The following is a 23,914-nucleotide window of genomic DNA, read 5'->3' on the forward strand; positions in this document are numbered from 1 at the left end:
GCTCAAAGCTGGAGAGGAATTTGAGACTAGATGTCTAAATAATAGGAGGAATGTAGCTGGCTGTCCCAGTGTCTCTAGGCAAGAGCTTCCGGTGCCTTCCCTGAGTCATGGAGATAGGACACAAAGGACAGTGTCAAGTACCCCGGTCCAAGGGCCACTGCCTATAGGAATCTGGAGATGATCCCTCTTTGAATACCATCCCTATGGGTCCTAGCATGTGTGGGTTACAAGGTCTGTGGGGGTGAGGTTGTGTTAGAGAATAAGGGTGCAGTTCAGCCTGGGTGATCTCTGTGAGGTGTGGCTCAGGTGTGGGGGAGGTGGAAAGGGACAGAGTGACGCTGGGTTGGGACTGTTTTGTGGTGGGTTGGTATGTACACAGGATTTGAAGGCCTAGAGTAGCCACAGGTTCGATGTGGCTGGGGGGAATCAATGAACAGGGGGTTGGGACTTCCAACGGAGTGCCCTCTCTCTCTGTGGAGGAGCAGTGAAGTTCAGCAGAGGGTACACAGCTTGCAGTCAGGTTGGGATGTTTGGCTTTGGGGTCAGCATGACTTTGGATTAAAGGTAAGTGCACGGATGGGGCTTAAATGTCAGTGTATGCTCAAGACAGTATCACTCTGAGGTTAAGTCTGGTGAATCACTCTTTGTTGGGACTGATTGTGAGGTGAAGTCCTGGGATTAAGAGTGTGGCCCTATTTGGACATCAGAGTGCCTGGTTGTGGGGTAGCTGAGATTAAGGCCATTATTTGGTTGAGGTACTGAGGTCACCGTTTGGCTAAACTTCATGAGGTCAGTGAGTGGTCAGCTTGGGGTGTCTATGGTAGAGGCTCTAACTGGGTAGTGAGCATTCATGTGGAGCTTGAGATAGGAGTGACAGCCAGTGCTTGGGGGTCAGCCTGTGGTCGGAAAGAATGGTAGCCAGCATTCTTTATGCTTTGTTGGATTGGTGTCTTATTGCATTTAGAAGGTTAGCATGTGTACTGTTTGGAACTGGGGAGCCGGTATGTATTAGGGGTTGGACATCACCATGTGTGACTGACTTCAGGGATAAATATGTGCCCGGACTACATATTCCAGTGCAGTTGTGGGTCATTGTGGATCAGTGTAGATCCATCAGTGTAGATCAGCTAGAGATGGAACTGAGGCATCACTGTGTAGTTGGCATTGGGGGATCAGTATGATTTTGGGTCACCTGGTGTTGAGGATTGAAGATATAGTTCAGTGTGTGGGTCTTTGTAAGCTGTGTTATTAGATTGGAGGGTCAAGGTGCAGCCAGGTTTGAGGGTCAGTGTGTGTTTAGGGATCAGTTAGTCATATTGACCTTCAGTTGGAGAGGGTAGGGCATGGATGAGGTTGGGGATGGGGGTGAACAAGTGGTTTCCCGGGAAAGCCTCCCAGAGGAAGGGAGCCTCATAAGCACAGACTACCAAGGCTGAATTGGGGTCAGCTGGGGACTCGAGCCCAGAGTGGTGGGGTTTAGCGGTCAGCAGGCCGGTATGCAACTCTGGGGGTGAGAAAGGGTCAGGGGAGTTGGTGGGAAGGGTGGGTATGGGGAGTTGGTGCCTTGTTTAGGGTGGAGAGCTCTGGATGTGGACTTCTCCAACTTGGCTTCTTAGAGAATGCAGGGACTAGGGGAGATTTAGGAGTCAAATTTACTTGAATATTTGAGCAAAACACTGTAGCAAATGCAAAGGTTGCTCTGCCCACACCCCCTGGGGAGGTAGGCTCTGTTCCTTAAATGCCCATACGTTTTGGCTACTGCACCTGCAACACTGCGAGAGGATGCACCCCTGATTGTGGGCGCAGGTTGCATCTTCACCAGGAAACCCAGAAAGGCCTGGGGTCACTGCGCTCCCTCAGTGATAGCCCAACACTAAGGACAGGCAGGAAATGGTGGATAAATACCCCTGCTGCAGCTTCTCAGCAGGACCGAATCCCTTTCCTACAGTAGTCCCTTGTTCATTAATATACCCTGTGTGGGCTTCCTTTCCTTCCCCACCTCACATTCCCGCTCCCCTATGGCGCTTCCTGGGATCACGGCCCAAACAAATGACTCGCCCTCATATCCCGGTCTCGGGTTTGCTTCTGGGGAAACTGACCTAAGAGAAACATTTTTATAATAAAGCTAACAAAGATATATTATGGGAACATGAATTCCACATGACTTCTCAAGATAAAGCAAAACCATGATGAAGAGTGCATGGCTCTGGCCACAGGGGTCTCCCCCTTACTTCACTAATAGGGGCTCCACATTTGGGAACTGGGCTAGAAACCAGAGGACAAGTCCCTAGAGGTGAGCCTCCCAGGCACAGACAGGGTGGAGCATGAATCTGGGATGGGGTCAGGGAACAATTAGAAGGTACTGGGCACTGTGCACTTGAGTTTGGCAGCTCAGCATGTGGTTGGGGTGCAGTGAGTGTGCATTGGGGTTTGGGGTCCTCAGGGCTGTTCTTCCAATGGAAGAATAGCATCCATGAGGGATTGAGGTGGCTTGCTTAGGGTTAAGTTGCACTGGGGTGGGCCCTGTCCTGGTGACTCCAGTGTGGCCCAGTTTTCATCATTACATGGTGAGTGAGACACCTGAAGCATGCTAAGGCTTGGGAGGGGTTGGCATGTAACTGAAGTCGGGAGTCAACAACTGATAGTCTACGCCTCCCAGGATTTCTCTGGTAGGAGGGCTATGTAATTGCTTTGGGGGTACAGTGAGTCATTGGATTTGGGGATCAATATTTGAAATAATCAGGACGGGGATCGGGGGCTATGAGCACTGCTGCCATTCCAGTGGCCTTTTTTAAATGCTCTGCTCTGATGGACACATTCCTGCCCCAGGGGAAGGCATGGTGAATGGAGTGCAGGCTGGATTTCAGCCCTCGCCTGTCCCTTGTCCGGGTGCCTTTGGGCAGTGACCAACCTGCACAGCTCCACATAGCAGCCCTGGAGGTGGTTGGGGGTCTCTGAGCAGGGAGTTCCTGCTGACCCAGCCTCAGGAGTAGCTGCCGCATCCTCCAGCCTCCTCCCCAGCCATCTCCTCCAGCTGTCCTTTTCTTCTGAGAGGAGGTGAGGCAGGTTTCTGTAGTGTGAGCCCCCGCACCCTGTGAGGCTTGGGAGCTGGCTTCCTGGAGTGAGGGTCAGGGTCAGGGTTCGAGTCCTGGCCACGTCGTATATGTGTCAGAATGAGCAATGCCTTTTTAGGTCACATATACTTTGGACTTCAACACTGCTTTATGTAGGCCGTAAAATTAATAGGTGGGAACGAGATTTATGGGCCCCACTGGGCTGTTCTTTGCTTGTTAGGTTAAACACACTGATTTCCTGGTACAAAAGTGCTTGTTAAAATAATCTCCCCCAGCATGTTCAGAGGGGACATATCTGTCTTGTTTGGGGGGTGGGGAGAAGGCTGTGGCGCCCCATCCCCACCTCTGGGGCTGGCCCACCTGTCATGACCTCCCCCAGCCCCAGCTGTGTGTATGATGGAATGAATGATGAGGTTTCTGGGTGGGGGGTGTTCCAGGGAAGGAATGTGCCTCTGTGCAGATAAGGCCAGAGCCAGACCTGCACTCCCATCACCCCCATGAAGAGCCCGGAAGACCCGTTAGCCTTTGTTCCCGCAATATCTTGAGAAGGGAGGCTAGAAGCATGGCGGGGTGTGTCGGGGGAGGCATGGTGTTGTTGGGGCAGAGCGAGAGGTTGGGGATGCCTGAGCATTCTCAGGTGGCACTGTGCTTGCAGGTCACTGGGGCCCGACTCTGCGTGCCTGCCCCCAATCCTTCATCTACCACACTGTCCTGGGACATGTGCCCTCCCTGAATGACTCAACCACTCCTGGAATGGAGGTTGTCATGCCGTCTCCTGCCCTGCCAGGGTTCTCCTCTTCCCCTGAGGGTGTGTCTGGAAGGGTCACAGGTGAAGTGGGTTATGCAGAGCACATAGGGAACTTCTGGAACCAGGGTGCTCACAAACCCGCTGGGCAGAACTGGGCAGTGGGTTTGGGTGGGGCTTGATTCAGTCAACGGCAGGACACATGTACAGCACAGGAGGAAAGGCCCAGGCTAAGCCAATTCAGGACTGGTGCTCGGCCTTTAGCAGGCCCATGAGACACCTGCTGAATGACAGCGTGCAGACCGGGGCGCTCCGAATCCTCTACTTCCCTGTTTAAATCGAGCTCACTTTGAGACCCTCTGAAGATCGGATTTCTCAGTCTTCTAACATTCCCCAGGGGCTGGTTCCAAGGATGGGGAGATGCTCACGGAGCTTCCCCAGCCCAAGTCCTCCTGCTTCCTCAGGCTCACCCTCCTGTCAGCCTGCTGCTCAGTCTCAGAAGCCCACTATGATAGCCCTCTCCTGGGCTCCTGGTGCCTTTTGTGTTTGATATTTGTGGTCATTTCAGTAAAGCATACTACCCACACCATGCCTGATTCTTGTCCCATTCAACCCTCATGAGGTCGATGTTATACCCGCTTACCGACAGATAAGCCAAACCGAGGCCCAGAAGGCCACCCAGCAGTGAGCGGAGTAGCTGGACCTGAGTTAGGTCTGAGGACCTGGTCAGTGGGGGCCGCTTTCCCTGCTGTCTGCGAGGACCTCCCTCCATCATTCCGGGACATTAGAGACATCAGTGGAGCAGCCGGCGCAGAGGTGCTGTCTAGACCACTTCCAGGTCTGTAGTGCCCAGCTCAGTGGGGCACCCGTGGTGGAAATTCAGCCTAGCTTGCAGACTGAGGTGTGACAGCTGTGCTGTGTGGGTCTGAATCTGAAGTTAGGCTCCTGGGTAAGAATCTTGGTTTCAGTACCTCCTGGCTCTGTAGTCTCGAACGAGCCTTCTCGGGTGTCAAACGAGGCTAATAATAATACTTACCTCATTGAGTTGTTGTGAAGGTTCAATGAGATGCTCTGTATAAAATATTTATGACAATAACTGGCACATAGTAAGAGCTCAGTAACTGGTAAGGCAAGGTCCTAACCTCCTTCCATCACCTTCTTGTTCTGAAATACTGCCACCTGCTGGTAGGTTCCAGGTGCAGCCACCACGTGCCATTAGTGCCCGGTGCAGCTGAGCGCCCCAACTGGCACCCACCTTGATTCCTCCATTTGGACCATCCTCCTCCCCTCTACAATAAACCACGCGCCTCCTCTCTTTCCAGACTCTGCACAACAGCACCTCCTTCTGGGAGTTTCCTTGATTGTCAGCCCTGCACATCAAAGAGCACAGAGCCACATCTAGTAGCTTTTCCCCTCTGTCCTCTCATCCCCTATGTCTTTGGTTTTGTGGATTTTAGAGCCAGGCAGATGTAGATGTGAACCCTGATGCCAACATTTAGTGGCTGTGTGACATGGGGCAAATTACTGAACCTCTCTGAGCTTCATGATTGAAGAATCCCCCCGGTAAACAGTCACTACTGTCATTATTCATCTTCTGCCCTCTTGTCCCCGTCAGCTCCTGCTGTCTCCCCCCACGTTGGCTCTCAAGAGGGCACTGCTTGCCTTCTGGTCCCCAACTGCACATATCTTCATGGCAGTTTCTGAAGAATTTTCCCTGCTAGTAATCACAGGGAAAAGAGAACAACACGTCCGCGGGGAAGGGGGTTATCTAAAGGTTAAAACGCATTGTGATGGTGACACAAGAGGACCCAGGTCCCCACTGTCTTGGTTCTGTTCTTGCTTCCCATGTGTTTCATTGTAAGCCTTGCTTGGAGGGGGCCCAGCCTTCCTTGTCTCTTCTGACCACACCCCATGTTATCCCAAAGCAGCAAGCTGGAGGAGCTTGGCTTACTCCAAAGCCTCCTGGAGAGGATCTCGTGAGGATTGATCTGTAAACGTGGGGGTTGGACCATAAAGTTCTCTAAGGTCTTTTCTAGCGCGGGCGTGCTTTGCATCTGAGTCAACCATTTTTTGATTTAATGACTTCCAAATGTCTGCTTAGGAGGGCTTGCTTTTGCACCAGTGGTTGGCACTGAGCACCACCCCACGCTGACCCAAGGACACCTGCTGGACCCCGACGACGGGACTCAGTGCCCTGCTCTTGCTGGAAGGCCGGCTCTTCATTCGAATCCAATCCAAGAAGGTCCGAGGCTGAGAGACAATGCAGGTTCAGACTCTGGTGGGAGAAGCAGGCCTGGGCAACAAGGTGCACTGCGTGGTCTTCTCACTCCCCTTGGAGGTGAGCACTGCACCCACTGCAATGGAGGGCCCCGCGCAGCCCCTTTGACCTGAAATACACTCTCCCACACTGAGATCTATTCATTTCCTCCCTTTGTGTTCTCCTCTACAAGTTCATCTCAAACCCAGCCTTGCCCAGGAAGGGCAGCACGCTTCGTGCCTCTGCCCCGGGGGCTGGGTGAGTTTGCCAGGCCCTCAAAGGCAGCCTGAGAACTCGCAAAGAGGCAGAAAGCATTGGGGAAGGGCTCCAAGGGAGCCTAGGCTGGGGAGCAGACATTCAGACAGCCCGTACCGTGGTGCACAGCCTGCCCACAAGCCCGGTGGATTAGAAGGGGTATTTGGTGAGTCCACAACCAGCCCGCAGAGGCGGGGAGCTTTGCTCAGACTTTGTAGACCATCCAATGGCCTCTTTCAAAACAGGATTTTGATGAGTTAAGTGTAAATGAATCAGAAACACATGGGTTGAATTTCCCTCCAAATGCAATGGGGTTTGAATACAGCTCAGGGAGGGAAGGGGGGTTCTGGGGAGGAGAGACGTGGCTTAATCAAACAGGTCTTTTCTTCTTTTAATGTTTGCCACCACTGCCTTCTACCATCTCATCCATCCCACCCCCAGTGGGGGAGACCTGGGGCTTTGCTGCCCGGGCTCAACTGAGGACCCTGGGCCAGCCCTGCCGGCGTCAGACTCAGGGGGAGCTGGATGCACACCGCCTCCCTCCGGCTGCCGTCCAGGATGCCTGGCAGAAGCGGCTGGAAGGCTTTTCTCTGGAGACAGTGACTCCCTGCTCATCCTAGACTCCTGAAGTAGTCGGTGATGTGGAGGAAGGGGGAGCCAGAGAGAGTGCAGGATGGCACCCTTGAATTTACAGGGACTAGACCCCAGTCTTAGAATGTAGTGTCTCACGAGGAGGCAACTTTTTAGACAAGATGAAGTCTTCATCTATTTAAATCACATGTATTATTTTCTTTTATTATAAACATCATACTCTTTTTCAGGAGAGCAAGTTTTAAAAGCACAAAGAAGCAAAATAACAATATAAAAGCTACCTACAACTCCCACCCGGGGGTGACTTGTTAACATTTTGGTTCAGCTGCTTCCAGGCCCCTGTGTGCTTTTTAAACATTACAGATTTACAGTCATGCAGGATAGAGGCACTAAAGTGGACTAGTTGGAATTCTGAGTCTTGAATAGACTGCCTGGGCTCCAATCCCAGTCCCATCACTTGCTGCATGTTACAACACATTTGCCAAACTTTAGAACCCACAATTGACAACAGCAAAACACAACAACAATGATAACATGGTATCTGCCAGGATTGAATGGAATAATATTCATAAAGCACTTAGAGGAGTGCCCAGTGCATAAGAGCCACTCAACAGTTGTCAGCTAGTAGTGTTTCTATTTTGTGTCCTTTCTTCATATATATATATGCCATCGACTTCCTAGGTCCTTAGTATTCTCTATCAGGATTGAAAGGCTGCATTCTTGTCATAGGTTATTCACCCAACCTTTCCTTTAAATGTATGTTACAGATAACACTGTGATAGACATTTTTCTGCATTTTAAGGGGGTTCAAGTTTGAGTTTGAGCTTTTTGGCTTAAGTTTCCTTTTGCATAAATTGTTTTGCATGGGAGAAAATTAAACTGGAGAATATTTATGTCTATGAACTTGTGGAGATCTAGATTTCTGTTCCTATAGTTTTGCCTTTTAAATAATATAAAATGAACGGGATCATATAGTATGTAGTATTTTGTGTCTGGCTTCTTTCACTTTGCATAATGCATTTGAGATTCATTCGTATCATTGCATGTATCAATACTGCATTCTTTTTTATTGTTGTGCGGTATTCCATTATGTGGATATAAAAATTTTCTTACCCATTTGTTAGTTGACAAACCTTTGGATTATTTCCAGGTTGGGCCTATGATGATTAAAGTCCTTAAAGTTTACACACCAGTCATTGGTGGACATATGTTTTCATTTTTCTTGGGTAAATTCCTAGGAATAGAATTACTGAGTCGTGGATAGATAGTAACTGTATGTTTAACTTTATAAGAAACTGTCACACTGTTTTCCTAAGGGACTGGACTAGTTTGCATCTCTCCACAAGCAATGTTTGAGAGTTCTGATCAATAACATTCCTCGGCGGCACTTGGTAATGTCAGTTTTTAAAATTTTAACCATTCCATGGGGATGTAGTGGTATCACAGTGTGGTCTTAATTTACTTTTTCCTAATGATTAATGATTTTGAGCCTCTTCTCATGCGCTTATTTGCCACCAATATATTTTCTTGGGCTAAGTGTTTAGGTCATTTGTACATTTTTTAATTGAGTTAATTGTCCTCCTATTATTAAGTTGTAAGATTTCTTTACATATTTTGGATAAAAATTATTTATTCTATATATGTTTTGTAAATATTTTCTTCCAACCTGTGTCTTGTCTTTTAATTTTCTTAAATGTCTTTTGAAGAGCAGAATTTTTTATTTGATGAAATCCAGAATTTATCATTTTTTTCTTTTATGGATTGTGTTTTTAAACTCATAGTTTAACAGTTTAGTGCAACCTAAAGTCACAAAGATTTTCCCCAGAGTTTTTTTCCTAGAATTTTTATAATTCTAGAATTTACATTTAGATCTATGACAGGGTTTTGAGTAAATTGTTATATGGAATGAGATATGGATTGAAGTTAGTTTTTGCTGTTTTTTTTTGTGGTGGTTTTTGTTTGTTTGTTTAGGTTTTGTTTTGTTTTGTTTTGTTTTGCATGTGGATGTCCAACTGTTTCAGTACCATTTGTTAAAAGACTATCTTTTTTTCTAATGAATTTTCTTGGATCCTTTGTCCAAATCAGCCAACCATATTTGTGAGGTCTATTCTGTTCCATTAATCTACATGTCTATCTTTTTTACCAATACCACCATCTTGGTTAATGTAGCTTTATATTAAGTCTTGAAATCAGATTGTATGAGTCTTTCAACTCTTTTTTCCAAAGTTCTATTCTAGTTCCTTTGCTTTTTCATATAGTTTAGGGGTGGCTTGTCAATTTCTACCAAAAATCCCACTGGGATTTTTACTGGAATCTCATTGAAACCATAAACCAATATAGGGGGTATTTTTGGGTTTTGGCAGTTTGACTAAAATACGTTTAGATTTTGTTTCTTTTTAATATTTTTGTTCCCTGAGTTTCTTGGATCTGTGGTTTGTTGTCCTTTGGTAATTTTGGAAAAGTTCACAGCCACTATCTCTTCAAATATTTTTTCCTCCACATTTTTTCTCTATTCTTTTAGAATGCCAATTTTGGGTCTTCTTGATTTTTAATATGATTTTTCTCTTTGTGTTTCAGTTTGGAAAATGTCTATTAGCTACTTTTAAGCTCAATGATTCTTTTCTTTTCTGGACCTGCCAAAGAGATTCTTCTCTATCTCTGATATCACATCCCCCACCTGTAGTATTTCTATTTGGCTTTTTCATAGTTTTAATCTCAGTGTTGAAGCTCCCCACCTGTTTAAGCATTTGTCCACTTTTCCCAATAGATCCTTTAAAATATTAATCACAATTATTTTAAGGTTCTTATTTGATCATTCCAATATCTGGGTCATCTCTGGGTCTAGTTCTATTGACTGCCTTATCTCTTGACAATTTTTTTGTGGCTTTTTTTTGGTGTGTGTGTTTCTTGTAATTTTTTGCTGAATGTTGCACATGGTGTGTAGAAAAATAGCAGAGATTGAGATAAATGGTACTTTTGCCCTGAGATGGGCATGATACCTTTCCTGTGAGAACAATAATTTGTGTGGGTGTGTGGGTATGTGGTTGTTGAGTTGCTCTAGTCAATGTTTAAACTGGGTTTGATATTGTTGTTGCTATAGGTACCTTCACACTATGGTATCTTGCAAATTCCTCGAGTAGGTGGGCTACTACTACCTACTACAACCCTTTCTTTTGTGTTCTGCCAAAGTAAAATAGTTTGTGCGTTCCACCTCTCCTCAAATGAGCCATTCACTCTTTGAAATATAGTTCATCTGGTAGTTTTGTGACAACAGCTTTCTGATGGGTTCAGGAAAGCTAATAATTTTGTAGATCATCTGACTTTAAAAAAAAAAAAAAACCAAAAATGGTTATGTGGGGGGAAGCAATGTTCCCTTGTGATTTTCTACATCCTAAAAGAAAGTAGATTTTTCTTGTCCCTTCACACCTGTCTAGATGATCATAGGGTTTTCTTCTTAGATCTAAAGATGTAGTGAATTATCTTAATGGCTTTTCTATTAAACCATGTTTACATTATTTTTAAATTTTTTTTCAATGTTTATTTGTTGTTTTTTTTTAATTTTATTTTTTAACATTTATCTATTTTTGAGACCGAGAGAGACAGAGCATGAACAGGGGAGGGGCAGAGAGAGAGGGAGACACAGAATCTGAAACAGGCTCCAGGCTCTGAGCGGTCAGCACAGAGCCCCACACGGGGCTAGAACTCACGGACCGTGAGATCATGACCTGAACCGAAGTCGGATACTTAACCGACAGAGCCACCCAGGCGCCCCTGTTTATTTGTTTTTGAGAGAGAGAGAAAAAGACAGAGTGCAAGCAGGGGAGGGACAGAGAGAGGGAGACACAGAATCTGTAGCAGACTCCAGGCTCCAAGCTGTCAGCACAGAGCCCAACATGGGGCTCACACCCATGAACCATGAGATCGTGATCTGAGCCAAAGTTGGACCCTCAACCGACTGAGCCACCCAGGCACCCCTGCTTACATTATTTTAATAATGCCATTGCCTCATGTTGTATTATTCTCTTATTGAGGGGCTAGATTTGATTTTCTAGCTCGATAGGCAGTTTTGTTTCATTACTATATTTCTCATATTTTTGTATCATGATTAATATAGGTTTATAAAATCAACTGGATCTTTCATGTCTTTCTAGTCTACGTAAAAGTTTACATATCATGGAAATCCTCAATTCCACGAACATTTAAGTGATAAAACAGATCCTTCCACCATTTGTTTGCAGTAGTTCTGTATCAACCTTTTGAATTTGTTCCTTAATTATTGGTCTTTTAAGGCGTCATGTGTCATGAATTCCTTGTGGCGATTTGCATTTTCCCAGGACATTATTTATTTTATTGAGTTCCTTAAAGTTTGGACTTGACTGGATTTATAATCCTTGGTGTAACACGAAAAAGAAGAGGAAACTTAGGTAGAGCCTTTGGGAGCACCAATATTCAAGAGGAGGAAGAAGTGGTACCAAAGAGTGTGAGAAAGAGAGTCCCGAGAAATGGGGAGAACTAGGAGGCTGTGAGAGTCTGGAACTAAAGGAAGAGAGACTTTTCAAGCTTGAAAGTAATCAAGCTGGACTCATTTCTTTGCCACACTAGGTAACTGAAGAAACTATGAATTTACCAAGAATTTTGAAGGAAAAAATTGAGATTCAGGCAATAGGAAACATTTTTTACTTATATACATATTCAGAAAAAAATACCACACACCCATCTTCTATGGAAAAAAAGCTTACTTAATAATCTAATCCAGTTGATGAGGAGGTAAAACAAAAAAGTTAACAAATAGGGGAGTTGTGGTTTAAAAGAAACCGGTAAATATTGAGGTAATGTGGACACAGAACTAAGTAAATTGTTGTCATTATTGTTTTGAAGCTGAATGCTTTTTTAGTTACATTTAAAATTATAAAAATAATAATGATTTGACCATGATAAACCTGAGGTAAAAATATCAAGTCATTTTGGCAAAAAATTGAGAGGAAGAATTTAGGAGAAGAATAATGTAAACGTATACCAGTTCTTTGTAGTTCATAAGGATATCTGAATAATACTCTTTTTAAAGATACATTTTATTGGGGAATAATTTACAATAAAATACACACATTTTAAGTGTATGGGCCAATGAGTTTTGACAAATGTATACAACCTCATAACTACCATTACAGTCAATATAGAGAACCTTTTAGTTACCCTAGAGGAGTCACTTGTGGCCCTGTCCAGTTAATTTCTGACCTCCACCCCAGCCTCTGATCTCAGAAAGCCATTAATTTTTTTTTCTGTCTGATTAGTTTTCCTACAGTTTCATATAAACAGAATCATGTAGTATATACTCTTTCATACCTGGCTTCTTTTCTTTAGGATAATATAAGAAGCCTTGAAATCAAGTATTGTAAGTCCTTCAACTTTGTTCTTCTGTCAAAATCATTTTGCTATCCTAGTTCCTTTGCTTTTCCATGTAAATTTTAGAATTAACTTGTCAACTACTAAAAAGTTTACTGGAATTTTGATTGATCTTGCAGCTGTATCTATAGATTGATTTGGGCAGAATTTATATCTTAATGATCTCAGGTCTCCCAATACACGAATATGATCTTTCCCTTCATTTACTTAAATTAATTTTTTTTCTCAGCAGTGTTTATATAGTTTAATTTTTATCTCTAAATGAACCATATATTTTTCAAATTTTTAAATGCTTATTTATTTTTTTTAATTTTTTTTAATGTTTATTTATTTTTGAGACAGAGAGAGACAGAGCATGAACGGGGGAGGATCAGAGAGAGGGAGACACAGAATCCGAAACAGGCTCCAGGCTCTGAGCTGTCAGCACAGAGCCCGACGCGGGGCTTGAACTCACGAACCGCGAGATCATGACCTGAGCCGAAGTTGGACGCTTAACCGACTGAGCCACCCAGGTGCCCCTAAATGCTTATTTTTGAGAGAGAGAGAGAGACAGAGACAGAGAGTGAGTGGGGGAGGGGCAGAGAGGGGGACACAGAATCTGAAGCAGGCTCCAGGCTGTGAGCTGTCAGCACAGAACCCAACATGGGGCTCGAAATCACAAACCATGAGATCATGACCTGAGCTGGTCGGATGTTTAACAGACTGAGACACCCAAACACGTCTACTGAGAGCATTTATCATGAATGGGTATTGGGTTTTGTCAAATGATTTTACTGCATCTAGTGATATGATCATGTGATTTTTCTTTTTCAGCCTGTTGATAAGATGGATTATGTTAATTGTTTTTGAATGTTGAACCAATCTTGCATACTTGGGTAAATTCCACTTGGTCATGGTGTATAATTCTTTTTATACATCGTTGGATTTGAGTTGCTAACATTTTGTTGAAGATTTTGCATCTATGTTCATGATACTGGTTTGTATTTTTCTTTCCTTTTTTAAATGTCTTTGTTCAGTTTGAGTATTAGGGTAATGCAAGCCTCATAGAATTATTTCTGAATTATTTCTCCTGCTTCTATCCTCTGAAAGAGATTGTAGAGAATTGATATCTTTGGATGTTTGATGGAATTGACCAGTGAACCCATCTGGGCCTGGGTGCTTTCTGTTTTGAAAGATTATTCATTATCAATTCAATTTTATTAGTAGATACAGGTCTATTCAGATTGTCTATTTCTTCTCATGCAAATTTTGGCAAACTGTGTCTGTCAAGGAATTGGTCCATTTCATCTAGGTTATCAAATTTTGGGGCATAGTGTTGTTTGCAGTATTTCTTTTCTTTCTTTCTTTCTTTCTTTCTTTCTTTCTTTTTTTTGTGTGTGTTTATTTATTTTTGAGACAGAGAGAGACAGAGCATGAGTGGGGGAGTGGCAGAGGGAGAGGGAGACACAGAATCTGAAGCAGGATCCAGGCTCTGAGCTGTCTGCACAGAACCCAACATGGGGCTGGAACTCACGAACCGCAAGATTATGACCTGAGCTGAAGTGGAACGCTTAACTGAGCCACCCAAGCACCCCTCTAGAGATTTCTAATTAAACAACATTCTTTTTAAAGAACCAATTTTTGTTTTCATTGATTTTCTCTTGTGTGTTTGTTTCCTATATCATTTATTACTGCATTTGCCTTTACTATTTTCTCTACTGACTTTAGGCTTATTTTTATCTTCTTTTATAACTTCTTAGGTTGGTTAATTGTATTGTTAATTTTGGGTCTTTCTTCTTTTCTAACATAAACAGTTAGTGATGTGAATTTACTTCTAAGTACTACTGTAGCTATATTACACAACCTTGATAAACTGTTTTCATTTTCATTTACCTCAACATACTTTCTAATTTTATGTGTTATTTCTTCTTTGATCTTTGATCTATTTATTTGATTTATTTCTTCTTTGATATTTGATCGAATATCTAATTATTATTTAGAAATGTCTTCTTTAATTTCAGAACACTTGGCAGCTACCCAAATATCCTTCTTTCATTGATTTTTAGTTTAACTCTTTCCAGATAACATGCTCTGTAAGATTTCAATATTTTTCCAATTCACTGAGATTTGAAAAAAATGGCTCAACATACGATCTGCCTGGTAACTCCCCTATACACTCTTGAAAAGAATATATATTCTGCTGTTGATGTGTGTATATTCTCATTATAAATTTCAGTTAAGTCATGTTGCTTGATACTGTCAGTTGACTTTTCTATATAGTTACTGATTTTCTGTCTACCCGTTCTTTTAATTAAAGAATAATTGGGTATAATTGGCAAGTATAATTGTATGCATTTAAAATGTATAATGTGATGATTTGATATACATATACATTGTGAAATGATTACCAAGATTGAGATAATTTACACATCAATCAGCTCAAAGAGGTAACTATTTGTATATGTTGTAAGAATGCTTAAGATCTACTCTCAGCAAATTTCAAGTATACAATACCACATTATTAAATATAGTCACCACGCTGTACATTAAATCCTCAGAACTTATCTTCTTATAACTAGAAATTCATACCCTTTGACCCATATCACCCCATTTCCCCCTTCCCCAGCCCTCAGAAACTACCATTCTATTCTATTCCTAGAAAATTCGCTTTTTTTTTTTTTTACATTCCAATTTAAGTGATACTATACACTATTTGTCTTTCTCTGTCTGACATACTTTACTTCATATACTGGCCTTCAAGTTCATATATGTTGTCACAAATAGTAGGATTTCTCTTCTTTTTTAATGGCTGACTAATACTCCATCATGTAAGATATATATGTCTATATACATACATACATATATATACATATCTCTCTATATATAAAGGTTATATATAGATATAGATATATGTAACATTTCATTATCCATTCATTCATTAAAGCACATTTAGATTGTTTCAATATCTTGGCTATTGTGAATAATGCTGCAGTGAACACGAGTGTGCAAATATCTCTTTGAGATGCTGATATCAATTTCTCAGATAAATACCCAGAAATGGGGTTGCTGGATCAAAATGGCAGTTCTATTTTTAATTTTTTGAGGAATCATCATACCATCTTCCATAATGGCTGTACAAATTTATATTTCTACCAACAGTGTGTAAGGATTCCCTTTTCTCCACATACTCACTAATATTTGTTATCTCTTGCCTTTTTTGTAATAGCCATGCTAATTTGTATGAGGTGACATCTTATTTTGGTTTTGATTTGCATTGCCCTGATGATTAGTGACCTTGAGCACCTTTTCACCTACCTGTTGGCCATTTGTATGTCTACCATCTTCCTATTTATTTTCTATTTGTTCCATTTATTCATTTTTTTCCTCCCTTGATTTATTTTTTTGGTTGTTTTGCCTCCACTATTGATTTATTAGCTTCTTTGTTTTATTTTTAGAGATTGCTCTAGGGTTTAATCTGTCTAATCTCAGTCTACCTACAAATGGCATTATACTGTTTTATGGATTATGTAAGTTTTCTTTAAATTACTGAACATATTCATAACAGCTATTTAATAAATGAATAATTAAGTATTATGGTGATAATTCTTTCACCTATATCATCTGGGTCTCTTTCTATTGAGTGATTTTTTTTCTTTATTGTGAGTCACATTTTTCTGCTTCTAGTCATCTCTAGAAATTTTAGATTGGATGTTGGAAAGTGTAAGTAATATATTCTTGAAAATCAGGATTTTGTTGTCTTTTTTAAAGAGCACTGCACTTTGTTGTGGTAGGCAGCAAAGTTACTAGTGATTTAGTTTGATCCATTCAAGGCCTTTTTTATTTTTTTTTTTAATTTTTTTTTCAACGTTTATTTATTTTTGGGACAGAGAGAGACAGAGCATGAACGGGGGAGGGGCAGAGAGAGAGGGAGACACAGAATCGGAAACAGGCTCCAGGCTCTGAGCCATCAGCCCAGAGCCTGACGCGGGGCTCGAACTCACGGACCAGGAGATCGTGACCTGGCTGAAGTCGGACGCTTAACCGACTGCGCCACCCAGGCGCCCCTCAAGGCCTTTTTTAAAGCACTTTCCTGGTGGGCTTTTAATCTATGATTTAGTTTTTCTATTAATGTATGGTTCTTCTTAGGATCTCAGTACACTGAATGTACTACATGTTCAGTAAGAACTCTTCCAGCCCTGTTTGAGATCTTAGAATTCTTCACCTTCTGACTCACTGACACCTTCTTCTTTTCCATACTCATGGAAATTTACACACCGTCATTTTATTATTCATCAGAGAACCGAAAGGATTTCTATGAAGATTTCTCAAGTTCTTTTTCTGGATAGCTACTCCACCTGGGGATTCTTTCCCTAAACATTTTAGCTGCCTCAGAACTCCTGAACTCTGATCTGTTTCCTCAACTCATTGAGACTACCCAGCTTGTGATTCCCTCACTGTTCTGTGGTCCAGAAGGTGCCTCTGTGCAAAAAAGTCAATTCAATCATGGGGGTTTCCTTATTTGTTTGTTTGCCTTTCCTGATCTATGTATTGTCCAATATCTGGAAGCAGTTATTTCATGTTTTTATCTAATTTCTAGTTGTTTAAGGTAGAAAAGTAAGCCCCATCACTGTTAATCCATCATCACTGGAAGTCGAAGGGTAAGTACTCTTTTACTTCTTGACTTGGATTATTCTAGAAATATAGATTTAAATAAGTGGCAGAAATTTGCTTGGTTGATTTTCCTGATGTTTACTGCAAATATTACCAAAATACAGAAGTTATGACAAAGAAAATAATCACTGTTAATATTTTGTCATTTGTCTTTGCAACTTTGGTCTATACTTGGTGACACTAATAGATATGGGTTCATAACTCTACCTTTGTAGTGGGTGGTGAAGCCTTGGTAATTAGACAAACAAAAATAAGTAGTATAAATCTCAGAATGGAATTATAGTAATAGAGTTATTACTAACTCCTGAGAGTTATTAATGTTATTATTATTTACAGATAATATGATTACCTACATAGAAGGCTTAAGAAGATAAACTAAAATGACAAGAAATAGAATATTTTTCAAACAGAAAATTTTTATTTGACAATATTAACTACAGTTGATTCTTGAATAACATAGGGTTTAGGGGCATCAACCCACCATGCAGTAGAAAATCCACACATAACTTTTGGCTTCCCCAAAACTTAACTACTAATAGTTTACTATTGACCAGAAGCCGTTAATGATAACATAATCAGTCAATTAACACATATTTTATATTTATAAGTATTATATACCATATTCTTACAATAAAGTAAGCTAGAGAAAAGAAAATGTTATTAAGAATATCGAAAGGAAGAGAAAATATATTTATAGTACTGCATCCAAAAAATCCACATATAAGTGGACTAGTGCAGTTCAAACCTGTGTTATTCAAGGATCAACTGTAATTAGAAAGTATACTGGGAAAAAGATCTTTATTACAATATCAACAAACATATGCAATGTCACATACATATGTAATTAGGTTTATGAAAAATGTATGAAAAATTGCATGAAGAAAATTACAAAGCTCACTTGAAATCTTTAAATAACTAGTAATATTGTGTTCTTATTTGGGAATATTTAATATTGGAAAGTTGTCCATTTCCCACATATTTAACTATAAATTACTTGTAATCTTCATCAAAATCCATATGGAATTTTTTAGAGCTAGACAGAATGATTCTAAGAATCGTTGAAAGAATAAAGTTTGATAAGATCCAGGGAAATTTTGAAAAACTCTAGTAATGAAATGGGAGTTTCCTTACCAGATATTAAAACTTATAATAAAGTTAGAGTAATCACAAACGTATGGAACTAGCACAGGAATAGACAAAACAGATCAGTGAAGCAAAAAGACAAAGCCCAGAACAAGTCCAAAAGTATTCAAGAATGTATTGCAAAATAAGAGTGGCATTTTAAGTCAGTGAGGAATGGATGGATTTCTTCAATAAATAAATTTGCATTTACTATCTAATATATTTGGGAGGCAGGGATATATCAGGAGTTAAAGCATAATTTGTGTCAGAAAGGCTTAAATGTAAAATATGAAGCTTATTAAAAGGGTGGGAAACAGACACTCTCATATATTTTTGGTGCACAATTTGTCGGTATCTATTAAAGTAAAGAGACTTCCATATACTTTGGCCACACAATGCCTTTTCTATTAATTCACCTGATAACTTGTGTAGATATACTGGTCCATGTATACAAATAAATGTCCTTGGACAAGAATAGTAATGTCAGCATTATTTATGATATTAGAACAGAACTCTTCTTGGCTCAGGATATCAAAGAGAATTGACACCTTCCTTTCTGTAGATTGACAAAGGAATTTGGTCAAAAATCTGTTCAATGATTCTTGAACTGCTCAGCCACATCAAGGATGAAAATAAGGTCTGAGACTACAAGAGTGAGGTTTTGGGGAGAAGATTCTTTGGAGAGAGCTGTTGCCTTTCTGGGTCTTCACCTCAACTTTGGGGAACCAGTGGAGAAGACTACTGTCAAGACTAGGAAGGGGAATTTCAAAAGGCTTTTCCAGAAGTGGGAGAAAGAGAAGACCGGTGTCTGCCCCAGGTGTGGGGTTGCTAAAGTGGCCTGGAGTCAGGGGCTGACTCTCCTGAGAAATCCAGAAGTCAGAAAAGGCCTGCCTTACAGCTTTGGTGTCAGAACCCTGCAGTTGAACCTATGTTGGGATCAGGGATTGTTAGGACAAGGGATATATGAGTGTTTCCAAAGTCAGATATGGGCCATGTGCCAAAGACCAGCATAAGGTGTCCCTGGGTCTGGTTCAGTAGAGCTGCCCTAAGGGCCAAAGAGAAGTTGGTAGAACAAGGCTGATCATGCCAAGAAAGGAATAATAAACAATCAAGAACAAGTCAGGAGAACTGCCTGGAAAAACAGCTTTCTAGGGAACCTCCAACAACCACACAAAGATCCCTAAGAGAAAGAGGCAGCATGAGCCATCAGCCAGGGGCAGAGAACTCAAAATCACCCAACCAGTGATAACCACCATCTCATCCCTTTACCTTTCCTCATGAATATACCCCTTCCCCCTGCCATCTTCACTCTCATGGGAAGTGAAATCACAAGTAGCAGGGGAATGATGTAAGGAAAGAGGCAGACAGAGGTTCCTTCCCCACTCTAGTCTTCCTACAGGTAGCTGGCCGAGTTGGGGGAAAGGAGAAGAGAGGGAGAAGAACTATGTCAAGTTCAGGGATTTGGTCTATTATGTGGAAATAAAGATGATAATTTTTAATTGAGGCTGAGTTTTTGACTGAAAACAAAAGCCCATGAGAATAGTTAGTGATGTCAAACAAAGGTAAGAAGTGTTATTCTAAAGAAAGACTTATAAATGGATAATGGATGAAAAAAATTTTTTGATGATATCATTAGGCATCTTGTTCAACATACCAATTACAGCAGAACAACACTGGAAAAACATAAAGGCCCACCAAAAAAAAAAAAAACTGGACAAATACACTGATACATTCGTATAGTACAATATTATATTGGCATTAAAGTAACCAGGAAGATTTTTATGCATGGATAAGGAATGATCTCCAAATAATAAGCTCAGTATGGATAGAAGCAAGGAATAGCCCACTTTATGTAGTATGCTACTCTATATGGGGATAAAAGAGCGGAGGGGTGTGTAAAGTACACACGTGGTTTATGCTTGAGTATCTCCAGATTCCTAAGAAACTGGACACACAATTTACCTCTGAAAAAGACAAGTTGGAGACTGGGGAAAGGTATGGAGGGGACATCTACTTTCTACGTGCATTTGTTACTAAAATAAATAGTAAAATTATGAAAGTACTAGGCAAAAACCAGGCTATTATTAACTTATTGAAATAAAATGTAGGGGGGTGCCTGGGTGGCTCAGTCGCAGTTAAGCGTCCGACTTTGGCTCAGGTCATGATCTCACGGTTGGTGAGTTCCAGCCCCGCACTGGGCTCTGTGCTGACAGCAGCCTGGAGCCTGCTCAGATTCTGTGTCTCCCTCTCTCTCTCTGTCCTTACCACTCATCATGCTCTCTGTCTCTCTTTCTCTTTCTCTCTCTCTCTCTCTCTCTTTCAAAAATAAATAAACATTGAAAAAATTAAAAAAAATAAAATGTAGGTAGTTTTAGTTCACTCTTCCCATGGAATTACCGCTAAACAGAACTTACACAGAAAAATAGAATTTAAAGTGATTTAAAACTTTATTCTCTTGAGTAAACACCAATGGGCTATAGTGACCTGTGTGTGTGACAGAAATACATTTTAATGAACCATAAAACATTAAAAAAATTCTCTCACTTCTCCGCCATTCTCTATGTCCTCTACATGTACCACAGCTGATAGCTACAAAAAACTCTTAAGTTCCCAATCAAAATTCATTCAGAAACTGAGAATGCATGGTTCAACTTCCACACTTGGTCTCTTCTGTGGCTATATGTTTTGTATATGTAATATACATATGTACCCCTTTTCTTAAACCTTCTGATTTTGCAGCTTTTTGTACCAAGTTTTTAAAAATATAACAAAAAATCATGGATCTAAGCAAATAGACACGAATATTCTTTGGAATGGAGGAGGGTGGGGAAGCTATCAAACATTTATACATTATCACTCTGACATTTATATAATCTTGGGTGGGGCACACCTCTCTAACATAAAACTAAATATGAAGGGAAAATGACATATTTAACTACATTAAAAAACAACTTTTGGAAAAAAGCCTGGCACAGGAAAGTTTTGGTCATGTATCAAAACATTTCAAAGGTATAATTATTATAATGTGTTGTTGGTGGAGGGACTAACAAGGAGACCAATGGAACAGAACAGAGGACATAGAAACAGACTCACTCATACACAGAAAGTTGATGACAGAAAAGGCAATAATGAACTAGAGGCAAAAGGTTGAACTATTTAATAAATGAGCTGAGATAGCAGGTTATCCATATGGAAAAGAATTTAGATCTTTACCTCACACCATATACAAAATAAACTCCATGTAGATTAAAGAAGTAAATATAAAAAGCAAAAGTTTTTAACTTTTAGAAGAAAATGTGGAGACTATTTTTATGGTCTTTGTATAGGGAAAGACAGATTTAAAACTCTCTCTCTCTCTCTCTCTCACACACACACACACACAGTCCAAACCTGAAAACAAACAAAAAAAAAAAAGATTGATAAGTGAGACTACATTAAAGTTTAAGGTATTTCTCAACTAAAACAGCACACAAATTACTAAAGCAACCATAGACTGTGAAACAGCCTATGTTTCATATGCATGGCAACATGTATAATGCTAAAGGACTACAGGTAGTTTAGAAAAATAAACAAAAGAATAGGCAAAATATATAAAGATTTATGGCGTTTATGGAAGAGGGAACCCCAGAGGCCAACAAATGTGTGAAAAGACAAGCTGACTTGGACTAGGAAACTATAAAACTATAAAACAGTGAGTTTTTTTTTACCCATAATATTGACAAAAATGAAAAGTTTGGTAACACCATGAGTTGGAGCAGAGAAACAATACCCAGGAGAGAGTATAATGGTACCACTGCTTGAGAGAGCTATTTGGCACCATCTAGAGAATCTGAAATTGTGCACACCAGTGATGCAGACAATCCTCATCTTGCCACGTGCCTAGAGAGACTCTGGGACATGTACAGAGTCATGTACAAGAGTATTAAATGTTCTTTATAATGAAGATTTAGAAGAATAAAAACCCTAAGTGCCCAGCAACAGGAAAATGGATAAATTTCAGGGTATTTATAAATAGAATACTATGCCTTCATTAAAATGAATGAATTATAGCTGTATATTTCAATATGAACATATTTCCAAACATGATATTGAGCTAAAGCCAATTATAGAACACCTGCGATGTGATTCAATTCATGTAAATTTACAAAACATAATGTACAAAACAATATCATACATACACATACACATAGTATTGTGGACATACACATAGTATTGTTATTAAAGCATGCATGGAATTAATGATATCCCCCCAAAACTGGGATAGTGATTAGATTTGGTGAGAGAAGAAGTAGAATGCAATTATGGAGAGAAACACAAAGTACATGAGCTGTAATGAAAATGTTTTGTTGCTTTAAAAAATCTGAGGCAAATTGACAAGTTGATACTTCATAGGGTCATGTGAACAAATTATATGGATATTATATTTCCCCATGTGATAATGTAAACTGTAAAGAATATTTGCAAAAAATATATGATAAAAGGGGGTTAATATTGTTTTTATCTATGGAATACTTGTAATTCAATAACAAAATTACACAATCACCCCTCTCAAAATCCAAATCTAGGTAAACTATGTAGGTAGGCAGCCTCAAAAGAAGGATCTAACCTCCTTACTAATCAAAGAAACTCATATTGAAATGTGACGCCTCTTTTTTCTTTTTCTTTTCAGATGGGTAAGGATGAAACAGGTGATAAAATCAGCATTGGAGACAGGGAAGACAAGGCATGCTCCAATGAAGTGAAAAGAATTAAAATCCCTCTGTAACCATTGTTAGAACAATCCTGCATAAATCAAAGATATTTTAAGAACATGTGTCATTCGACTCACCAATATTCCATCTCTAGGAGTTTATTCTTGGTGCAGCAGGGACAGGAATCAGACTATTCTAAACAGGATTTATTGCAAATAATTTAGAATATCAAAAACTGGAGACAACTTAAATGTCCTAAATTAGAAGCTTGAGTGAATATGGGGTGCCAGCTCTTGATTTCTGCTCAGATCATGATCTCATGGTTCATGAGATCAAGCGGCATGTCGGGCTCTGCACTGACAGCGTGGAGCCTGCTTGGGAGTCTCTTGTCTCTCTCTGCCCCTCCCCTGCTCTCTCTCTCTCTCTCTCTCAAAATAAATAAATAAGCTTTTTTAAAAAAGAAGCTTGAGTGAATAGATTATGATATGAAGACATAAAGCAATATAAAATTATGACATATATTTACTTTCCTGAAAATGCTTTCATTTTATAGAATGGTTAAGTTCACATTACAAATAGTGTTTATTTTTATAATATTTATAAATTCATATATGTTTTTATATGTACACACATATGTGCACACATGCATATATGTTTCCACCAAAAACAGTCTAAAAAGAGAATGCATGGCACAGACAGTTGTATTATTTCAGAGGTGTGATTTAAAAAAAATTTTTTTTTTCTAACATTTGGACTATGCTTATATATTACTTGTGTGTGAAAAGGAAACAAAACTAGCACAATGCAGGAAATGTGCTCTTCCTCTGAATCTTGAGGGTCAAGATTGGAGAGGAAAAGAAAATTATCATTATTTGAAGATATTACTGTTTGCCTAAGAAAACCAAAGCAAATCAATTATAAAAGTATTAGAAATCATGAGAGTGAACAGTGGCTTATTAAAAGATAGTTACCCAGGTGCACCTGGGTGGCTCAGTCGGTTAAGCATCTGACTTTGGTTCAGGTCACGATCTCACGGTTTATGAGTTTGAGTCCCGCAGAAGCCTGCTCCAGATTCTGTGTCTCCCTCTCTCGCTGCCCCTCCCCCACTTGTGCTCTGTCTCTCAAA

At 40.4% G+C, this 23,914-nt stretch overlaps 1 long non-coding RNA gene across 1 annotated transcript; it reads left to right on the forward strand.

Moving 5' to 3' along the window:
• Positions 1-395: 395 nt before the first annotated feature.
• LOC121019270 (uncharacterized) lies at positions 396-22,906 on the forward strand. The gene is made up of 4 exons (XR_005785518.1): positions 396-564; positions 5,921-6,157; positions 16,911-16,962; positions 22,767-22,906. It is a non-coding gene; the product is annotated as an uncharacterized LOC121019270 (long non-coding RNA).
• The last annotated feature ends 1,008 nt before the right edge of the window (positions 22,907-23,914 follow it).

This window comes from Herpailurus yagouaroundi, unplaced genomic scaffold, assembly GCF_014898765.1.
Source record: "Herpailurus yagouaroundi ecotype Mexico unplaced genomic scaffold, PumYag 221, whole genome shotgun sequence".
Taxonomy (NCBI): Eukaryota; Metazoa; Chordata; class Mammalia; order Carnivora; family Felidae; genus Herpailurus; species Herpailurus yagouaroundi.